The 21,482-nt window shown below is 40.5% G+C and overlaps 1 long non-coding RNA gene across 1 annotated transcript; it reads right to left on the reverse strand.

Annotated features, from left to right (window-relative positions):
• Positions 1-14,323: 14,323 nt before the first annotated feature.
• On the reverse strand, positions 14,324-20,037 carry LOC135310482 (uncharacterized). Its single transcript, XR_010370572.1, has 3 exons — positions 19,950-20,037; positions 18,366-18,425; positions 14,324-14,515 (listed from the first exon to the last, which is right to left on the reverse strand). It is a non-coding gene; the product is annotated as an uncharacterized LOC135310482 (long non-coding RNA).
• Positions 20,038-21,482: the final 1,445 nt, after the last annotated feature.

Here is a 21,482-nt window from a genome sequence, read left to right on the forward strand (position 1 = left end):
TCTATTTTTCTGTGATTACATATAATCTGCGGCTTCTCATTAATCACCATTCCTTTATCCAGTCCCATTGTACATTCTGTTTTCTTTTCAAGTAGGATCCCCAGTCGTTCCTGTGTTCTTTGGAGGACAAAAAATGTTTTTTCCCATTTTTCTCTGAGTGTAGTCAAAGACCAAAGCCGTTCTCATTTTCCTGGCAGCCCGCAACAGACACAGACTGGTGAGTTGTACTGCAGTGAGCTGCTGAGATAACTATGGTAATTTCATGTGAGTCAAACATACTCACATATTTAGATGACTGTTGTCGGTCTATTCAAACATGTTCCACATAAACCCTACATAATGTTAACATAAATCTGAAATTCTTTAGACATATACTAGACAAAATTACTCAATTCATAAAATATTATTTTATCCCAGCCCTACTTCATGCACACAGTAGTAAATTCTCCAATCTTCGCTGCTGGGAACCCAAAGAACTTTTTAATGTGAACTGTACTGTTAATTATTTTCTAGGCATGATTTGCTTTTGCAAAGCCTTGTATATTTAAAAAAAATGTAGTTTAACATTCACTTATACATAAATAGCTTATACCAAGAACAATTGGCATTTGTTTACTTGGCAGATCTAATCAGCAGACAGCACGCCTGATAGTTTTTCTATTTTTCTAACCTAGTCTAATTAAGTATTACTTCTTTCTACAAACCTTTGCTGTTATAGCCTTAAATCAACATGTCTGTGAGAGCAGACCCTCAGCATGTCTGTGAGGGGAGACCCTTGCACATTTTAAGCACTCTAGACTAAAAAAGCTATTTCAATAATTGCCAATGCTGAATATATTACTTGCAGAGCTTTTAAAGACTACGTCCCTCAGGAGTTTAAACCTATCTTTTCTCCCTTTAAGGACAACTTTGGCAAATTGTATAGTCATCCTTTCCGAGAATAAGGATTTTCTTCCTGTACTGGTTTCTTGTTAAAGATTAATAGTGTGCTTTTTTACACAAAACATGTATTTCTCTTTCACCTGGGCTGACTGACATATTCATAGGTGATATGGAAGAAGAGGTGGGGAATAAAATGGCAAAGTTGTGATAATATTGCATTTCTCAGTGTCATAAAAACTAAAGTCCAACAACTAAGAAATATTGCCCTCATGTGAGGCAAAGAATGCTGGAGCTGAAATGAAAATGCACATTAATGAAAGACAGAAAACAGAAAGGATCATTATGCCACTGTACAAGTTTATGGTGCTCCAGTTTTTTGAATGCTGCAAGCAGCTCTTGCCTTTGCATCTCAAAAAAGGTGCAGTAGAACTAGAAGAGAGTGATATGGATGACTGGGGATATGGGACAGCTTCTCCACGAGGTGTGGCTGAATAAGCAGACTCTTCAGCCTGAAAAGGACACAGCCAAGGGAGGGTGTGAGTGGGCTCTGTAAACCATGGATGGCACAAATCCCATGAACATACTAACTGTCTGTCTTAATATAGGAGTTAGGTAGCATCAGATAAAATTGTCAGATTTCAGAGATACAAATGAGAAATCCCCTGAAACTACCAATGTTTTCAGAAAGCAAGTGTTCAGAAATGTATTCAGAAAGAATAAAAATCCATCTAGAGACATTCAAAACAAGGGTGCAGAGATCTCTTTTTCAGCAGGTCCCTAAGACAGCCCCAAGCCCCAGGTTCCAGCCCTACTGGAGCCTTTATACATTTGTTTAGTTCCTGTGTTTGGCAGAGGACCTCTTCAGCTGGCTGCTGTCACAGAGAGGTCCTGGGCTGGACCGAGATGTGTGTCCCAGTGTGAGCATTCTTACTTTGTTGTTTGTTAGTCTGCTCACTGAGAAAGCCCTGAAACCCTTTGAGTTGTCCAAGGCTGTGCTTCTGCAACCTTGCAGCACTGCGGGAGACACTTAGCATGGGAAGTGATCAAAAGAATGAGCAGGAGGCAGAAATCTGCCTTTGATAAGTCAGAGGTTTTGTTTTGTTTTTTTTTTAAATTAAAGGAAAATTTACCTCCTACATCCATGGACACAGACAAGCGTAGACAGATGCCTGACTCCATTATCACCTTCTCCTTCGTCATGAAAAGCCAAGCAAAATCCTAAGGCACTCTGAGGCCACAGAATGGGTCAATAATGCTGGGGGTGGGGAAAGCAGTGAAGAAATTCCCTTGTTGTGCTTGCTGGAGAGTGAATCAAGCGGATGCAAACCTACTTTCTGCAGCTGGGATACATCACTTGGGAGATCCCTGAAGTGGGTCAGGGCAGGGGTCATGCTCGCTGTTCTCAAAATTTCCAGAGCATCAGCAAGAAGGAGAATTACCCATTGTCAACACATCCAGAGGTATAATTGAAAACTAGCATAGGAATCTTCTTCCCAGCAGAACACAGGAAAGCAAGAGTTTGATGTTTGAAAAAGTCTGACTGACAGGAATATTAAACAGGCTTTCACTTAGCAGGATGTGTACGTGGTGGCTTCTGGAGACCAGGAAGGACAGAAGTCACCTTGATCATCAGTTTATTGGAGAACTGTGGGACACTATATAGCCAGAAGAAGAAGATTAGTGCTGAGGTATTCTTCATACCTCTGATCCCCTTTAGACTGGAGAGAGTGCTGGGAGAAGGGGGTGGAGAAACCCAATGTTGATGTAAGAAAAATAATTTTTAGGAAGGTCCTTATTTTGCCATATATTCATCTATTGCTACTGTCATGCTGCTGTTTAATGAATAAGGGAGAGAAGGTTATGAGAGTGTAATGTGCCTTCATCCTATTTATTTACTCTAGGGTGTTTGTATTTTGAAGCAATGAAAATTCAGGCAATAGTAGTTGCTACAGCATTTCAGATTTTGACTCAAAAACCTTAAAACATTGAGCACTTTGGATGCATAAATTTTACAGACTTTTCATTAAGTAAAATAATTTACATTTCCATCCTTGGTTGGGGTTTTTGATTCCTTGATTAGGAAGAAATTTTAACTCTGACATTTCCTTTAGTTTAGCTTAAAATATTTTAAATGCCAAAAATTAAAATGAATGAGCACTTGGGTGATAATTTTCAGATAATCAAATGCTGACCTTAGATCTTTTATTTTCTTCACAGCTGCCAGCAATCGGCAGAACACTACAGAGGAACATGCTCTTTTCTGTCCTTCTGCAGCCAGTATGTTTCTTAGTCATATTCTGCCGTTTCACTTGACAGTATTTTTTATTTTAAGTTTTATAGCTCAGTGCTGTGGGTAGTCAGTGCTTTTGTAAGGTGAAGTGATACCATTTTGTTCCCTTCATTTTGGTGAAGTCTGATCTTACTGATGTAAAAAAAGAATCAATGCTTGTGCTTTTTTTCCTGGGGAGGGGGGGGCATATTTCGTATATAGTTCTGCTCTATGATGGCTCAGAAGTCAACACAACAGTTACCACAAATGAATAAAATGACTTTCGGTTGCAGTGAGAATTAATTTTTCAGGAACTGTGCAATTTGGCCAAAAGCTGCTAACTACATGTTACCATTTTCATAGTGGTTTTGCATATTGTTAATGAGATAGCAGTAATATCTTCTCTCCTAATGGTTGATGTTCTTTATACCTCATCTCCTGGGAGATGAGAATCTCTACTTTCTTTATTCCTTCCATTTATATAATTTTTTGTCCTCTTTTTTTTTGAACAAAGCCCTGAAAGCAAACGAGTATTAAATTGTCTCAGTATTCATTGTGTTTGAGATAGCAGTACTGTGATAGTTGGGACTGAGCATCCATGTTCTCAGGTTTTGGTTCACTTTGATTTCTTTTAGAATTTTTGAACCAACAGAACAGTTTCCAGTGCCTATATTTTAGTCAGGAGGCAATAATGATTTCATACAATCACTTTTTTTATCTGCTCCAGTCTTTGAGCCTCTTGGGGCCTATCTCCCCCATTCCTGGCCACCCTTGTATGTCCTTATAAGCAGAGTCATAGAAATCATAGAAAATAGTGTGAGAAGAGACATCATTTGGCTGTCTTTATACTCCACAGCAGGATCATCTCCACTTAAATTAGTCCTGAAGGTGTTTGTCCTACTTCTTGAGAATGCTTGGTGATGGAGACACCATATACTGTGGGCAAAATGCTCCAGAACTGACTGATCTGTACTGATTGAGTAATTTCCCCTGGAAATGTCTTTCAAATAGTCATCATGGGATCAATTATCTAAGTGTAGATGTCTATAGGTATATATCTACAAATACTGCAGGTTTCTAAGCTGGAAGAAGTGGAGATCTGGGTCTTGATTCAGTTGTCTACAGATACCTATAATGAAAGGCATTTTGCTCTGTCTTATCCATAGGACAGGTATGGAGTTCAATTTATTCCTTTCCTCTTTGTTGTACCCTTTACCTTTATTTGTCATGTTGCCTCTCATCTTCTATAGGCTAAACAAGTCCACTCTTTCTTTAAACACTGTTTATTATTAAATATTCCTTTTTGTTCCTCTTTGGACTCCTTCCAGCTGGTTCACATAGTTCTTATAATAGGGAACTTGAAACTGAACACATGGTGGAAGAGAGAGTGCATGGCATTAAATGTTCACTCTGTGAAACCCAGCTTATCTTTTAGGATAGTGGGTGGGGAACTTAATCAGAGGAAAAGTTGTTTTCCATTACTCTCTTTCATTATATCACCACCGAAGCAAAAGCATTTTGTGCAGCTCTGTAGTGCTCGCTTCAGGCTGTACTTACTGTAAAGCTGAGGGCTGGATACCAGTGGGCCACAAGGCCTGGTAGGAGAGTATCAAAATCAGCAAGCATCATGTCAGCAAAAGTGTCCTGGCTGTTTCTCAATGATGTATGTCTACAATGCTTTAAAAAAGGTGTTTGCAAAAATAAGATGCCAGAAGTGCACTTAAGAAACTTTATTATCTTTATTATCAGTTTAAGAAGGTATTGCCTTCATTCTTGAAGTTGTAGAGTAAGTTTTCAAGTTCACGTGTGGGGGAGGAATGCTGAGAAGATTTTTTGCATATATCTAAAAAGCAAGTTGGTCTAAAAATATGCTTCACTAGCTCAGTGTTCAGAAATAGTATTCTTTTTAGTTCTATTTTTATAAACATCTTAAACGACTGGTAATAGTTCCTTAAAAAAATTCCTTATTACTATAGTACATCTTATGATGGAGGATAATTGTATTTGAATCTTCTAATTGTTCATGTGTCAATCAGCCTATAAGAAACTGAGAATAGTTTTGTAAGAATAACAGAACAAACTTCAAGTGGAGATAGTTGTCTGAGGTCAAAGGAAATGCAAAGAAAATACAAATGACCACACTGATATTAGGGCTGTGGGAGAATGCAAAGAGCATTTGTGGAAGATCCATACCACCTTGGTCACACCTTGATTTTAATAGCATTATGATACTAATAATGCTCATTATGCACATGTAACTTGGGATCCTGGATTTCACATGAGTATCATTGGTTTAGAGAAATCATCACAGTTTGAAAGATAGAAACCAAGAGAGAAGATAGAAAATTTACTTCATATGCTGTTGCCACTGTTTGCTCATCTAGAAACATCATATGTAGCTCCTGCTGCTTTGATGTTCTGGGTTCAAAATCATTGGAGAGGAAAGACAGAACATTGGAGACAGACCTGAATTAGATTTTCAAGTCTGAACTGTCCTTGAACCTCTAGACCCTCAGGGCAGAGCCCACTGGACACATGGAGTGGGCTTTTTGATCAGATGTTTTGATGCAGAGCCCAGATCCTGGATGAGTCCCAGTTACAGCATGTGACCTGACCCACGGACTGAAGGCTTTTATGTTAGAAACCTTGTGAAAATTACTTGTGTTGGTGATTCTGAAATTGAAGACCAACTAATATGTAAGATTTTCCACTCACACCGTGTATTGCAAAGTGCTTTGAATTAATACGATTTTCATTAATAAATCTCTCCTGTAGTATTCTCTTCCTATTATTACTGCTACTTCATATAGTTTTAACATTAGGTTATTGGCAAATCAGAGTAAGTTTATTGTCATGTACTAACTGCTTCTAAGTTTCCCCGTGGCCTTTTGGGTATGAGGTTTGTCTTTATAAAGCTTTGCATTGTTCAGGACTTGCAATATAAGGGACAACTTGCTTCTTCCAGTTCTTCAATTATTATTTATTGCTTGTATTATTGTTACACCTAAAGAGTTATTAGTAGTAGATCAAGGAGTTGTTCTAAGTGTACAAACACAGAATGAAAAGAGGATGTCTGTCTCCTCCACAGCACATAACTTAGAACAAGAGAAGATAGGTGGATGCCACAGTCAGAGGCATGCGATCTGAACAACCCCTGTTTTTGGAGATATGAAATGAGATATTTCAAGATTTATTTGTAGACAATTCCATTTTTCTCATTTGAAGGAGGCTTTTCTACTGAAACTGTATGGTAAAAATCAAAAGTCATCAAATCTAAATTGAAATATCTTTTTAAACCCAAGTTATTTAATCTTTTTTTTTTTTTTAATTGACATGAACATTTCATATACTGATTTGAGGTGGATAATTTTTTTCAATTATTGAATATTTTCCCCAGGTGGGAAAGTTATTTCCCATCTGCCTCTTCCCCAGAGGACAGTGGGATGAGAAAAGGCTCTTTGGGTCTTGTGGTATAGCCTGCACTAACACAAGCATGCGTACAATAAACTGTACACCTCACTTTTAATGAACATCAAGCAATTTTCTAGTCAATTTCCCTGATTTTGACTCCTTCCAAGTCATTCTTAATAGCAATTGCTGAGCATGCCACTAGTGCTTTTCAAAATTTAGAGTTAACCATGTTGTAGGTGACCTGTGTTAAAGGACAGCTTCTCTCTAGAAGCGCTGTGAGAAGCAATGTTATGGACAAACTGAAACCATGGCTCACTGCTTAGCATTTGAGGGGTAGAATGTAGAAAAGGCCCTGACACTGGTTCTCTTTTTCTTCCTGTCAATTGTCAGGATAATTTTAGTTACCACTATGGCTTTTATTTGGTGTTTATTCTATCTGTAATTGGTCTGAATTTGCTCAAGCATTGTAGACTATTGAACCTAAGGCAGAATGACACTAAGTAGGGCCGATTCTATGTTAGCAGAAGATTTGTTATTTTTAGAAACAATGTTGTGGGGTGAAATCTCACCATCTATTTAAAAGTGACAGTGTGAAAAGGTTAACATGTTAAAAGGGCATAATGATTTCCAATTTGATGTTTTAATATGTCCTATTGCGAAATTCACTGGCTTGATTGCTGTGTATGCAATTTGCCAAAATTACTTATGCAAAACATATTGTGAAGGGGTAGCATCTTAGACAGAGGTGAAAAGACAACTTGGAAATGCTTTCCTAACCCAAATATATTTGCCCCATGCTAGACCTACCCTAAAAAGAGATGATGAATCTTTTAAATGTCTTGAAGTCCCCAGAAGTTTTTCTATGTTTCATTGACTATACAACACATTAGCTACAATATATTGTGATTGCCACCCTGGTTCAAGTAAAAATAATACTGCAGTTTTTTTAGTACAATCCAAAATGAATTTAGTGCAGGTCTGGAGGAACATACGTAATGCTGGATGGAAAGCTGCTTCTCCGTCAGCAGCAGCATGTGGGTTTTCAATAAACAAGGACACTTGGTGATGTTTCAGCTTTCACAGATGAAAGGTAAGGAAGATTTACATTTATACATAAACACTCCCAGCATGGGGGATGCTTGTCTGCCTCACTGCTTGCGGCAACTGTTCAAATGAAAATGAATACTTGTTAAGAGTACTATTCTGAGAAGTGCTAAGAGTCCACGCTGCTCACTGTGCCAACAGCCCCAAGAGCAATACGCCTTAAATGTATGCCGCAACGCGGTCTGGCTAACAAGTGTATCCTAAGCTTCAAAGGGTTGTGGTGTTCAGTGAATTGTTTATTGATCATACATGAAAGAGCTCAGCAGCTAGTGGTGGAGGTTCCACCCTATACCAGAAACATCTCTACTGTGTCCTAGGGAGAGATACAGGTTGATAATGAAACAACATTAGTACAATTACTAACTCAGCAGGAGGTAGGGAGGTGGGAAGAGTCTGGGCTAGAGCACTTAGTAACAGAGCACTTGTGTTTCTGCTTTTAATGAAATCCCTGCCGATTTGGGACAGGCCTCTATTGCAAAATCCTCAATGGATTTGTCTCACTGGAGGCAAATCTGTCCTGGTGTTTGCTGAGGGCATGAGTGCAGAGCCACTTTCTTCCTGGGATAGATGGGAGAAATAGTGAGCTCCTTGGTGTCCCAGATCCACGCGATGTTGTAGGATCCTTATTGTTGGGGATGTTTCATGGCAACATTAAACAGCTTTGATTTTAGCTCGTGTCCATTTGTGGGTTTTGGCCCTGCTAACAGTCCTGCACACTGGGTAATGTTCAGGGTTCTGGCACCCAGGTGCTCTGCATGAGGTTTATGTTCGCTTTTTATCCTTGGGTAGTTTCTCTCCACTAGGATTTTGGTTGGAAATGAACCAAACTCTGCTGGTTTGTTGAGCAGAGGAATGGTTCCCTACCACAGAAAAGCCAAAATCCCAGGGGGCTTCTTCGAGCTGTAACCTTTCAGAGACAGAGTGGGGTGTTCCTGGGACAATCTTACATCATGACCAAAAGAGTTCCCCAAAAAATCACAAGGCTGCTGTCTTTGCCTTCTCTAGATCTTACTCAAAAGAGAATCACTTGTTCTCATATTTGCTGTTTTTTAGTAGGTAGCAGTGAGACTTTAACATAAGAGAAAGTTGCTTCATTATCAGTCAGGCCATGAATGTAGTCTTACCACTTTCTGCAAGAGGCATTGCTAACTGAAGATTAGAACCTTTCAGTTTAGGCTTGGCTTAGCTGTCTTGATAACAGTTTATAAACATCTTGCCAAAATATTAGCATAATATGTACCAGGACTGGCTCTAGGCGTATCGCTGCATGAACCAAGGCTTTTTGTGCTCTTCTCCAAATGTGTTGCTGAAGGCTACAGTTGTAGGAAGATGATACTCCAGTAACGGTTTGCAGAAGGTTAAGTTTGTATCCTGTTATCTGAACAGAAGTTGCAGCAAGCCTGAATGAAACCTGCTGTTCTTGCCTCATTTTCTGTTAGTATATTTTAAGGATCATCTGCTAGGATTACTGCGTGTATATTTGCATCACACTTAATCAGTATGATTAATCTGCTATTTTTACACAGACAACAATCTTCTATATTAGGAAAACGCCAGGTCCTTGCCTTAGATGTCACAACAGCTCTCCCCATATCAGTCCTTATTTTGAGGATAAATTAAATTTGGTTGAAATTATGTCATACCCTGGGATTAACCCTCTTTTTATTTTCAATGTGCCAGTGTGGTACCCCATGTGAGCTGTGAAACCTGATGGCATGATTTTGAGGAAGCTCTAGTGATTCAGAGAGTTTCCCACTGCTCTGTTGCTTGCCACCGACACTCGGCGTCAATCTGACTGCTGACGCATGTTTCTCAGCCCACTCCTGGATACCTAGACTACCTATTAGGGCTCCAGGAGTCTGAGAGGCAATTGGTCTTCTTCAGGATCGCAACTAATCCTGGTGTGTCTCCTTTTCCAGCTACCCTAAAATCACTCACTAGCAGTATGGGTATTAGTATTATGGGAACTGCATTTTTAAAAATAAAAATGAAAAAAACTATATTGCACTAAAGCAGATGTGAGGAAGCCATTGCTTTGTTTAAGGTCAAACACACAGATGTATGTGAAGTTCGTTCTTTTTCATTCAGCTACAAAGCTTTCAGGTTGCTCATGGAATGCAGTTCTTTGGTGAGCCTCACTTCAAATTTTCTTTGGTGAGCCTCACTTCAAATTTGCTTGTCTTAAAATGGATTGCGATTTGGGTTCAAACTTATGTCACCATTTTTCTCCAGAACCTTTCAAGGAAGATTTCAAGGAAGCCCTCAAAAGAACCTCCATAAAGCTTTCTGTGGTCTTTTGGAATACAGTTCACAACTTGGTACCTTCATAAAGTAGTCACTGAAAATGATATTTTATATGAACATATTATTTGTGTATCACTTCCAAGACAGAATGTTTATGTTTATAAAAGGGGCAAAATTATAAGTGATTACTGGTGCTTTATAGATAATAGTAATGTAGATATCAAAATGAATCTGGGAGTAATAGCATATTGGTGTTAAATGACTCCTCTCTTTCCCTGTGGTCCCACAGATCTGGCTTTCTTAATCTGGGATACCATGATGTTTGCTAGATAGCTGATAAATCCTCAAACAGTTAGTTCTGTGCTGTTGGCAATTCCAGTGATCATTGCATGTGAAATAGCATTTTACATTGAGCAGATGCAGTCACAAAATCTTTGCTTTGGATGTGCCTGGTTCAGCTGAGAAAGCGGCTTCATGGTGCAGCTTCTCACTATTAATTTCTGACCTGATGGCACTCGTAATTCACGGATCTGTTTTGAGGGATGCGTAGGACACTGAGCCTTCTGGGAGTTTTTTTTTTTTTTTAATTCCATTATTGTAAATCACAATAAATCCAGCTGGTGCTGGAGTAAAGGTATCTTGTGTGTACTCATGTATTTTTAAGAGCTCCAGCTAATGCTTGGGGGAAGTTTTGTATATATAGTTATATACTAAAATATAAAATCAAATACTTTCTGCATATTAATCTGTGAACTTGTTTTATTCAGTGAGTAACAGTCAAATCAGGTATGTTTTTAAATGTCATTTTTTTTCCACTGGACCGTGACATCCATGTAGTATCAGGGAGGGTGACATTAATTACCCATACCGTGTGATGTTCTGCACCTGTTGCTTGTGCTATTTATTGCTTTCGATTCTCAAGAAGTGCAGTACTTAACAGATATTTTGAAGAACTGTTTTATCTTGCCAGATTTTTCCCCCTATTTGACGAGTGCAGTTTCACCAGGAAAGATTTTGGTAGGGGATTCTTTTTCTCCTCTGCTCTGTGATTTTGTGCCAGGCTTTATGAAATGCTGATCTGTTTTTCTGTCCAGAGAAAGTCTTAAATGATTGTATCAACATTTAAGCCAAAACCAACTTATCACAGAAGTTACACACTAGTGCTTATGGGAAGAGCCCTGTTCACTTCAAATGCAACTTCTAAGGTGTTTTGCATTAAACTAGAACAAAGTTATCTCAAGCTCATTGCAGTGATTTGCAAGCCAGCCAGGGTCATGTTTCTGTTAATTCTGCACCCACACTCATTGCAGAAAACTTGCTATAACCTGTCAGACGGTGTTGATCACAGGAGCTCCTATGTGTGTTGGTTTTAGATAAAGTATCCTCAACTGCTGTCACTTTTGGTGGCATTGCTGTCTGCAGCTGGCCACTCCGAGCAGCTGCGGTGCAGAGCTGCAGGCGCCTGGCTCCGTGCACAGCCCTAGCCGGGAAGTGGGTGCTCCCAAACGACAGCTCAGGGTGCTCAGAGTGACTGTCCCACCATTACCTCTGTTTGTACCAAGTTTGTAGCACTCCTCCTTCATTGTTTTGGCCTGGGCTAGCTGATGCTCTTTTGGACAAAGCCTGGTTTAGCACAGGCCTGGGACTATTGCCTGCAGGCAGTTCAGATGAGGCCATTCTGTTTTAGTGGATGAGGGGGTATCTACATGGATGCGAGCCATACTATGCTAGTTGGTAAGCTAAGACTCCATGGCTTGTTTTATTTACTTTTACAGATATGGTGTAATGGATAGTCTAATGGGCCTCACTGCCTGTATTTTAATTATTCCTCTGTCATATGGGTGTAGGAAGTACTACAGAAGTGCTAGGAGAATAAATACATTTGGAAAAGGCCATGAGATGCTCAGAAAATGTGGCTACCAGGACTACTTAGGCACTATTGATCAAACTGGAGCACTATATTTAATGAATCTGTGCCATTTCTTTTCTTACTTCAATGTTCTTGCATGCTCAGCATAGGTGGCACGCAAAAAGCATGGAGAAGTAAGTGCATATAAACCAGCTTCCCCAGAGTAGATGACAGGAGAAAAATAACTGTGCCATCACGGGCATGTATTACTATATTGCAAAGCATGTGAATATTTTAATTGCTGTTGAGAGTGAGTGAGCCTCCTGTTGTTCCTGCCTGTAGTTCTTCTTTGTTTCCCTGTTTGACATAAGGAAAAGCATTTATAAGGGCCTCTTAAAAAAACAGGCAGTGAGTTACCATCCAAAAAGCAGCTCTTACTGTATCCAAGGAGTCCTTTTGGTCTCTCCTGCAGTACTTTTAACAAATAGCCTGCCTGCAAGAATACAACGTGCTGCTTCATCCCTGTTGGCCCAAAGGCCGCCGTGATCATGTAGACACAGACCTAACTGTGATGTGCCAGACACCAGAGCTCTTACAGCTTCATTATTATAACTTATTAGGTCTCAATCACCCAAAACCAACAACGCTTGATTGTGCCAAATGACAATGTGTTTGCTTCATGACTGTGCTCTGCTCTGTATTGTCTCCCCTCCCAGCACAGTGCCTGATTTGCAGAAAATGTCCCCTCAAAGCCCTTTGCGACCCTGGCCTGAGCTTCCCAGGCCCCCGCTGGTCCTGGTGTGGTGTGTGATGGAAGATGTCCTCTGCTGGAGGACACCCCGGACTTGTGAGGACCTTAAGGGCCATTGCCACAGCCAGGCGTACTCCAGCTCCCTCAAGGTCAAAGGCAGTATGGTGGTCTGAGAGAGGAATATTTAAAGCCCTGAATGTACTGAAGCTTGTTTAGTGTCAGAGGAACTCTCACACACTAGCAGCTAAATAAATACCAAACTAACTGCAGACTCAAACATGGAAAACCCTTCCAAGCTGAGCTTTCAGATAAGAATCACTGTTCCCAAAATATCCATCTAGCTTGTCCCATGGGTCACCCCAGCTATCTACTGTATTAAAGAGACCAGGAATTACTTTCTCTTCCAAGTGAAAATATGTGGCAGGTGCCAGCATCCTTTCCAAGGTAGAAGGCATGGCTGACTGTTTCCTTTCCAAATTAAAGGTCAAATATGCCAGCAGAGAATTGCAGGAGCCAGAGCAAGATGCTGCTAATCAGATATCTGAAGCATCTTGGCTCATGGTGAAGTGCGGGCCAGAGGAACAGGGATCTGAAGCCCTTCTCTCTCCTGTCCTGCAAGATGTCAATGGCCCTGACCTCCAGCTCTCTGCACATCACATGAGCTCTGCCTGTGGGCCTTCCTTGGTCTCTGCACAGCAGACTGCCCATCCATCACACTCAGCAGGGACTAGCTGCTACTAGTCCTTTTTTAAGAGATTATTTTGAACGGCAGCAGCTCAAGAGAGGCAGAGTGGGCATCCAGATGGGAAAGATGTTCACAAAATCGCCAGACTCAGTTGTTGAAAAGTTGCGGCTCAGATTTCCCCACCCCGAATTGGTGCTGTTTTCTTTAAAATACCAGTTTGTTTTCTTTTCTGGCTCTCCCTCCCCACTCCCTGGCCACATCTCTATACTTTATTCCCCCACATCCAGAGTTAGAAAGGGGTTTAATTTGCACTAAAGGGCAAGCTCCTCGTCCGACCGCTGGCCCCGGGCTTTGAGCCAGGAATGGGCAGGAGCCAGGGTAACAGCATGGTAACCGACACCGGCGACTTCAGCCGCAACCGAGGGTGGAGACCCCACTCCCAGACATTTAGGCAAGTTCAGAGGGTGGAGGGAAAAGGCAAAAACAGTCAGCAAAATCTAGTTTAGCAGGGTCAGAGGACCAGGGCTGAGGATGAGGGACTCAACGATCAGTTCTGTAGCTCTGTGAAAATCTGAGGAGGCGTTAAGGAGTCTCAAGGTATTTGTGGTAACTCCTCCTTCCTGACTCTGTAGTGGGATTGCCTGTGGCAAGTACTCACCTTACTTTCAAAATTGGTCCAGGACTGGGATTTTTTTTTTTTTGTTCCTGAGAGTATTTAAGATGCCCAGAAAAATATTTTTCTTATGTCTCTGCTGATAACTGCTGTTGGCCTGTTGCAGACATTTTGTCTTGTCTGTGTCAAGCTTAGACCTGCTGTTAGTTGATGTCCTGCATGGGCTCTGAGTCCACTTTTTACTGCATCCTAGTAGCTAGACCTGAAAGACCATTCAGATAAACTTCAAATGAATCTAGGAGAGTGCTATGCCTTTAAGGGGACACTGGTGACCAGGGCCAATGCTGTCAGGATGTTTCTTTTCCACTAACTCTATTAGTGAATAAAACCAGAGCTCATCACTCATATTCTACACAACGCATATGCCCCTTAAAGATGTCAAAAATTTGTATATAACAACTTTTTAAAATTTGGACTACCATTTATTATGTCTTCAGGTTTTTTGGCTAAGAGGATTGTGAAAAGGAGATGGAAAACGGATGAGCCCTAAAAGTTGAATAAAAATCTTTTTCTCCATTATGAAACGCAGCTTTTCCATTAGCTGAACTCCTCTTCTGGTGGGTTGGTTCCAGTGGCATGGATGAAATATACTTGCATTTAACACCTCTGAATGCTCCTGTGGTTATTACTTGCAGTGATACCCAGATCTAATTTGTAGAAACAGTAGGCAAGAGAGGATAAATTCAGTCTGAACATTTTGTCCCTAAAATTATGGGCACAAAGTTAATAACATAGCTAAAACCTTAATTAATGTTATTTTCAACCCCCTTTCTGAACCAGAACTATTGACATCTCTGGTGTAATTTCCTGAATGCAACCCCACAGAAGCCTTCGCCCACATGCCTCATTGTAGGAACCAGAGCACCTGAACACATCCTTATTTGTTCTGTTCAATCAACCAAATACCAGTAGCTTTGCCTCAGCAGCAATGCCTTGGTCACAATTTGTCATGCTCTGTGCACTGACTCAGTACCCTGCACCTCGTCATGAATCCAACTTTCCCTTTTCTTTCTTCAAAGCCCTCGGGGGCAAAAAGCAATTTGCTGGTAGTAGGTCTGCTTTTTTATGGATGGAGAAAATATTCTATTTATTTCTAGAGATGTACACTTAGCTTTCATGTCCTTTTCCTTTTCTTGTTAAGTAAGAAGCTATTGCAAGAGTTTCTTTTTCCCTTGGTGGATTTTTCCACATAATTAGTGAGAAATGGCAATTGCAGTGTTCACCATGTACTTGTGCTGTGGACAAGTCACATTCGAGCACTGTGAAAAATGTAGCGTCATTTCCCACTGAACATAATGAGCAATATTGTATCACCTACTGAGTGGCAATCTGTAAAACACTGACTACTCAGGAGTTGATGCAGAATGACAGTTTAGTGGTTGATGTTCTCTGTTTACTCACAAAGCCTAAATAATATAAATTTGTAGTACACAAAATTATCTATGTGGCTTAGTTTTTATTTCACAGGGTCCTTCTGGAGGGGCTGTGATGGTTTTGGTCTGTCTGAAAATGTCTATCAAACAACGTTGGGAGTGATGGCCATACAGGGCAAACTTGTGGGCTAGCTTTAGCCAGCCATCTCAGGTACTGGTAGCAGGCTAGCCATGATGCTTGTCTTGTGCTGCCCGTTTGCCCTTCGTCCCAGACTGCTGACTGAAGCTGACAGCTTTTGGGGTGCAGATAAATTCCCATTAGTAGTGGAACTGAGATCAGAAACCTAGTAATTTCTAAAATTACTGCATCTTGAGAGGACTGAGATAAATAGGCATCTTGGAGGATAAAAAGCCTTCAACCCATTCAGTTAAGCCTTCCAGCGAACCCACTTATGTTTTTGTTGAGGTAAAGCAGAGGAACCCTCATTGCCCTGTTTGCTGTCTCCCTAAGCCACTCAGGTAAAGCTGATGATTCCAAGTAAAGGAAGGTCATGACTAAATGATCCTTGCAGGTCCCTTCCAACTCAGGACATTCTATGATTCTATGAAAATCCTGGTCCCCCCACTGAGCAGCGTTCCTTAAACAAAGCAACAATTCATTGCTGCTACACCATGCAACATTTCCTCATTAGCTGGTATGCAAGGGCACGTGTCACATGGCATCAGTGAAATAGGAGGCAAAGGTGAAAAAAAAGGTTCTCAGTCATTTACTGTTATCTGTCTGACAGCCCTAATAATATTAATTTAATAAATGATTTGATATTTTTACAGGAGGCAGTAAAAGGTCAGTTGTTCACTTTAAGAGAATGAGATTAGTGTCCCAGATGTCCAGTTGCAGTACATGTACTATGTGCAATATCCTGAGTGTAAAATCTGAGTTTAACTCTCCTGGCCAGATTCTGACTCAGGAAGAGTACAAATGCCTGATCCCATGGTCCTTTGAAAATGAGGAAATTACTCCAGTGGACTTCTGTCTAAGACAGATAAATCTCTAACATGGGTTAGTTGGGTTAACTTCAACCTCTGTTGAAGTCAGTGAAATCGCTAAATATTTACCCGAGTATAGCAGAATAGGAAATCCAGCAGGTTATTTCTGCAGGTACCATAGTTCCCAAGTGTGCAAACTCTCAGCCTGGTCATAGGAGATGCTCCTTGCTATGTACTTAGAAATCAGTACAACAGAGCTTGCTTTCTACTCACGGCTTTACTCATTGAAAACTGACTGTAATGTTTAACAGCTTTCAGCCAAAGAAAAACTTTGACACCTTTATTGAGGAAGCCACTTAAACAATTACTTGTTAGGTTATATGAAATAGCATAGGAAGTCAATGGCTATTTGTTTCAAATGGAAACAGAGTCAGTATCCTTTTAAACATATGTTTTTCCTAGCAGTGTCAAAGCTGTGGATGTCACGGGGCATGCTGTACTCCTAATTCCTAGATGGGAACCCAGGTGTGATATCGGACATGCTGGCCCCTTTTCTTGTGCCATTTCCTATATAGCTGAGAATTATAGCTGGAAAAAACAGTGCTGGGTGGCTCCTTACAGGTCACCTACAGTTGTTATTTTACCCAAGGAAAAATGAACTCCATCTATGCCATCCCTGAGACATGTTTCTCCATTTTGTTCTTAAGGATGATGAGGATGGGCAGGGGTCACCTGAGGTCTCATGTGCTCTGAGCAGGTTGTGGGTATCTTCCACAGCTTTTCTGCCCACTCACCTCCAGTTTATTCACTCACAGGATGATTTGTGTCGTTTTGCAAGAGTTTGGCTTCTCTTCATCCTGCGCTTCTCTCTAACTATACCCTTTCCTGAGCAGTGCTTCATCTTTCTTTCTGTGTATGTGTGTCTCTAATTAGGAATTACAGAAGTATGGAAGTATATCCATTATGCTAAGGAAAACCAGAAATATTTTCTTCTGATTTTGTTTTTTTTTTTCTGTTTCTGTTTTTGTGGTTTTTGTTGAAAAGTATTTCAACACAGGAGTTTGGGAAAGAAGGACAGCACTTTTCATCTTGGTTTGGTTAATTCATAGCAAAGTCCCCAGCTATACTAATTCAGAGCTGTTATCATGCCTCTTGGTTGTCTGGATAATACAAATTAGCTGAATGCTATGTGGCTGGATACATCACTGGCATGTCTTCCATGGTAGGAGGGACATGGGAAGTGACTTAGCTTTTTACTCAGGTATAAGCCTGGCCTAGCCACCCTAAGTCTGAAATAAGAAGAGAAAGTGGTACTTGCAGCTGGTTCAATAGATGAATAAGGAATTTTAGCATTTGTAGCTAAAATTCAACACTGTCCACTTGCAGTAGATGTATGAAGACAATCAAACCCAGAGAAAATGGTATTATTTATAGGAAAGTGTCACAGGTGGAACAGATTAACTGTGAGATCATGGCCACATCTTTTTAAAACTCAGTAGCAGATCTACATTTCAAATGGTAGTTTCTTTCTGTTTTCTCCCAGCTTAATTTCATCAGGGCTAAATTCCTGTTTTCAGGATGATTTGCACAGATGGATTATCTGGCAGAACATAATAGAGACTCCTGAAAGAATAAGATTTCTGTAGCTGGTTGCCATAATTCACAGTATATTTAAGGCAGTAAAAATCTGCAGCAGAGGGAAAATGGAGACAAAAATATGGGAAGCAGAAGAAATGATGCCAAGGTCACTACAAGATCATTGAAGTAATGAGAAGGAGATGCATTGATTTCCATACCCTTTGGATTGGGCCCATAGGAGACAATTTATGAGAGTCCCTGGGCATTGGGGTGAGTTTGTCTCTGCAGTTTATTACTTGTAGTGGGATTGTAGCAGGAATGAATTTAACAGAGTCATCAACCTCGCATATAGCTCTCTTCATTTGTACTCTACATGCTGTCCCTTCACTCCTTATATTTCACTGTTCCTCCTCTGCATCCTGATTTTGCAGCACATGGAATAAGAGGCAGCTGCCTTTCAAGTGAGTCTGGAGTGGGGTGGTGAGGGCTGGTCTAATTAATGTGCTGTGGGAAAGGAGGGCAGGTCAAGGGAGGAGAGGTGGCACCAGGGAAAGTTTACCTCAGAGTTCCCTGTGTGAGGGCTGTGCTCGCTATCAACTTCTCGTGGTGTTCCCTGCACCTGTGAAAAGAGTGGAAAACAGAGTTTCTCCAGGCCTCTTGGACCCCTGGGTGTTGCTAAGCCCTTGAGAAATAGAACTCCACAGAGGCCACTCCAGCTTCTTCAGCAAGATAGAAAAGACATAATTGCCCAGCATTCAGGGCAGGACTTAGTTCAAGATCACAAAACCTGAATGTAGGGGTCTGAGAGCTCTAGTGCCAAGGATTCCATCATGAGCAATGGCATCCCAGCTGAGACATCCCTGGGGTGGAGGAAGCTGCTCTGCAGCCACGCACTAAAGACCTGCATGCCTCGTTGGGTGCCTGCACATGGTGTCGTTTAAGCTGCTTGGCTTCCAGCAGGCCATGGTCCCCTGTAGGTCATGGGGCTGTCTGCCAGCCCTGTGTGGAAGTCTTGAGTGTCCCATGGCATCCCAAACAGCACTGAACCCTCATATATATAAAACTGAATCAAGCAGTAGGTAAATACACCAGGGTGAACTCAATTATTCTCTGGGGTCTGCTGGCTGTTCTTCTTCAGGATTCAATCTAGTTGTCTGCACATAGATGCCTAGTCCTGACTGAGATGTCCTTGTGTATCCAAGACATCCATGTGGGCTGGCGCATATGGCACAGGACCTACAGGAGATTAATGCCCTCTTTATCAGCAGCTGGGGACCAGACATGTCAGATGGCACTCAACACTTGTCTGAATGGAGTCCTATATCTCCACTGACCACAGTGGGCCTTAGGTGCCTAACTCACGTGTAGACATCTCTAAGTACAGGCCTAAATGGATACTCTGCTACTAATTGCTACTCTGGGTTAACTACCCTTATCTGCTTAGCTAACCATACCTTGAGACAAGGGCATCAGCTGGTAAACCCAGAAGGCACTTTCACTAAATGAACCTTGTTGTGACTGCAGAGTCCATCCTTACGTTTGAACAAAGGAGGCAAAAATAATAGAATTATAGACCAGAACTTTTATTCTTTACTTAGGCAAAACAACATTCAGGGTTGTTGGCAGTGCTGGTGAAGAGCATTACTTCATATTGAATAATTACTTAATACTGTGTAATCATGTTAAGATATTGCAGTCATTTCCCAGGAACTAATCTCTAACCACAGAGAATGATAAATTGACTGACATTCATTGATTTGTTTGTGACAGTGTTTAAAAAGTAGAAGTTATTAAAGCACTGTTTTGATCAACATGACTTCACTGATTATATATCTCATCTATCTCACTAGGTTGATTTCCTTCTATGTTATTAACTCTGAAACTTTGCTTCTTCTAACAAAGAGTTATTTCTAAATCCAGTATTTCCATTATGCAGTTAATTCCATCTGTTTTTTGCACATATGCTTGTTACAGCTGAAAAGTCAGTGTTGGCAACATGGTATTATGTGAAGTGCCAAATATAGGAGATAAGGTACCCAAAACTGCTGACTGATTAGTGGTAGACTCCCCTCATACACTGCAATCATGCTGGAGAAATCAATGTCACCAGGGAACAATGCCACCCAAGACATTTTCTCCATACCTCAGGACCCCCTCTGTGGGATCTGTGTGTGTAGAGCATCGAAGTCATGGCAGGCAGACTTCACCTCACTTCAGTCATCTAGGAGTAAGGTCAAGGCTAAGCTTATGTAATAGCCTCTTTCAACGGCCAGAGAGGCAGAGGAAAGCATTTCAAAGGGTGATTCACTTCCCCCATTGGCTAGAGAGGGAACTTAATCATTAACTGAGGCTGGATACCTAACTTTTAGACAGCCAAAGTTATGTGACATGAATACCTCCAAAGTCTTAAATCTGTAGGAACATTTGCAACAGCTCTGGAGCCTTTTGCTCAGTGTTCAGAAAATTGCTGCATCTGCTGTGATTTTAAGTGAAGGCCTATTGTCAGTTAAATTGAGGCTTCAGTAATAAGCCTGACATTTAAAATTGTGTTAATGAATTGAAAGACCTGGAGAGACCATTTTAAATTACAAGCCTTTCTAGCTGTGCACTGCATAACTAATGCTGGTCTGGTTACTAATTTCTGCGTAGTTTAGCAGAGTACTCAGCCTATTATCTTACTCATTTCATCTGGAGCAGAAATCAAGACTGACAAGTACCACTGCACATATCATTATCAATCACTGCCACTCTTTCTGCAGTTGCCGTAATGGTACTTCATTACTTGTATCAACCTCTTGTATTCCAGGTTTTAAATAAAATTATCTTAGTTTTAAAAGTATTAGTGGAGAGGCTAGTTTGGACTTTGGCATTTCTGGAGACTGTTTAATGGTGAAAACAGACAGCCAAATGGAGAAAGCTTACAATTTTTTTCTTCTATCTGATATTAACTTTTTCTAAGTGTTATTTTAACATCTATTTTCTATTCTAATGGATCATATGTGATGGACTGTATTTTGATCATCACCTCTGATTTTAGAGATTTTAGAGTTAGGTTTGAATCTCCTAAAAGGCTATTTTTTAGTCATACAAGCCTCCAGCTTCTTTTCAATGGCACCAAGAATCTTCATTTTCCACTTTTGGGTTCCCTTTACAAATCCAGAGTCATTGGTTTAAATAAGAAAACATAACAGAAGTACTAAAAAATGGACAGTTGTTACCAAGTGTGCCCTACATTTCATTATGGTTACAAAGCATTTTTAGAGTCTTTGGAATGATCAAACACTAAAATGCAAATCTTGGCCAGTATCTTTCAAAGATGACAAATCATTCGGGACATCTTATTTCTTAATAAGAAATAAGGTGTCTGTGACACCTTGAACAAAATTGCTAGATTTGACAAATGTGCAAATTCCCAACATCTAAAAATCAATTTCATGCATTGAGTTGAATTAAAACTCGAGAAACATTGACCGCTAAATATACTGATCTTATGTTTAGGAGGAAAAAGGTGTGCTTCTTCCTTCCCATGCTATTTGTTCTATCAATCTGGTTAATGAGCAATCTTGGCTTAGATAGAGATTTTCTGTACAAGTTTTCTTTTGATCTTGAATATTAAATTTGGCTGTGGCAAGTAACACCAGTAAGAATTTAAATATACATATTTGGGCTTTCAAGG

The sequence above is a fragment of the Phalacrocorax carbo genome, chromosome 1 (genome assembly GCF_963921805.1).
Source record: "Phalacrocorax carbo chromosome 1, bPhaCar2.1, whole genome shotgun sequence".
NCBI classification, from domain to species: Eukaryota; Metazoa; Chordata; class Aves; order Suliformes; family Phalacrocoracidae; genus Phalacrocorax; species Phalacrocorax carbo.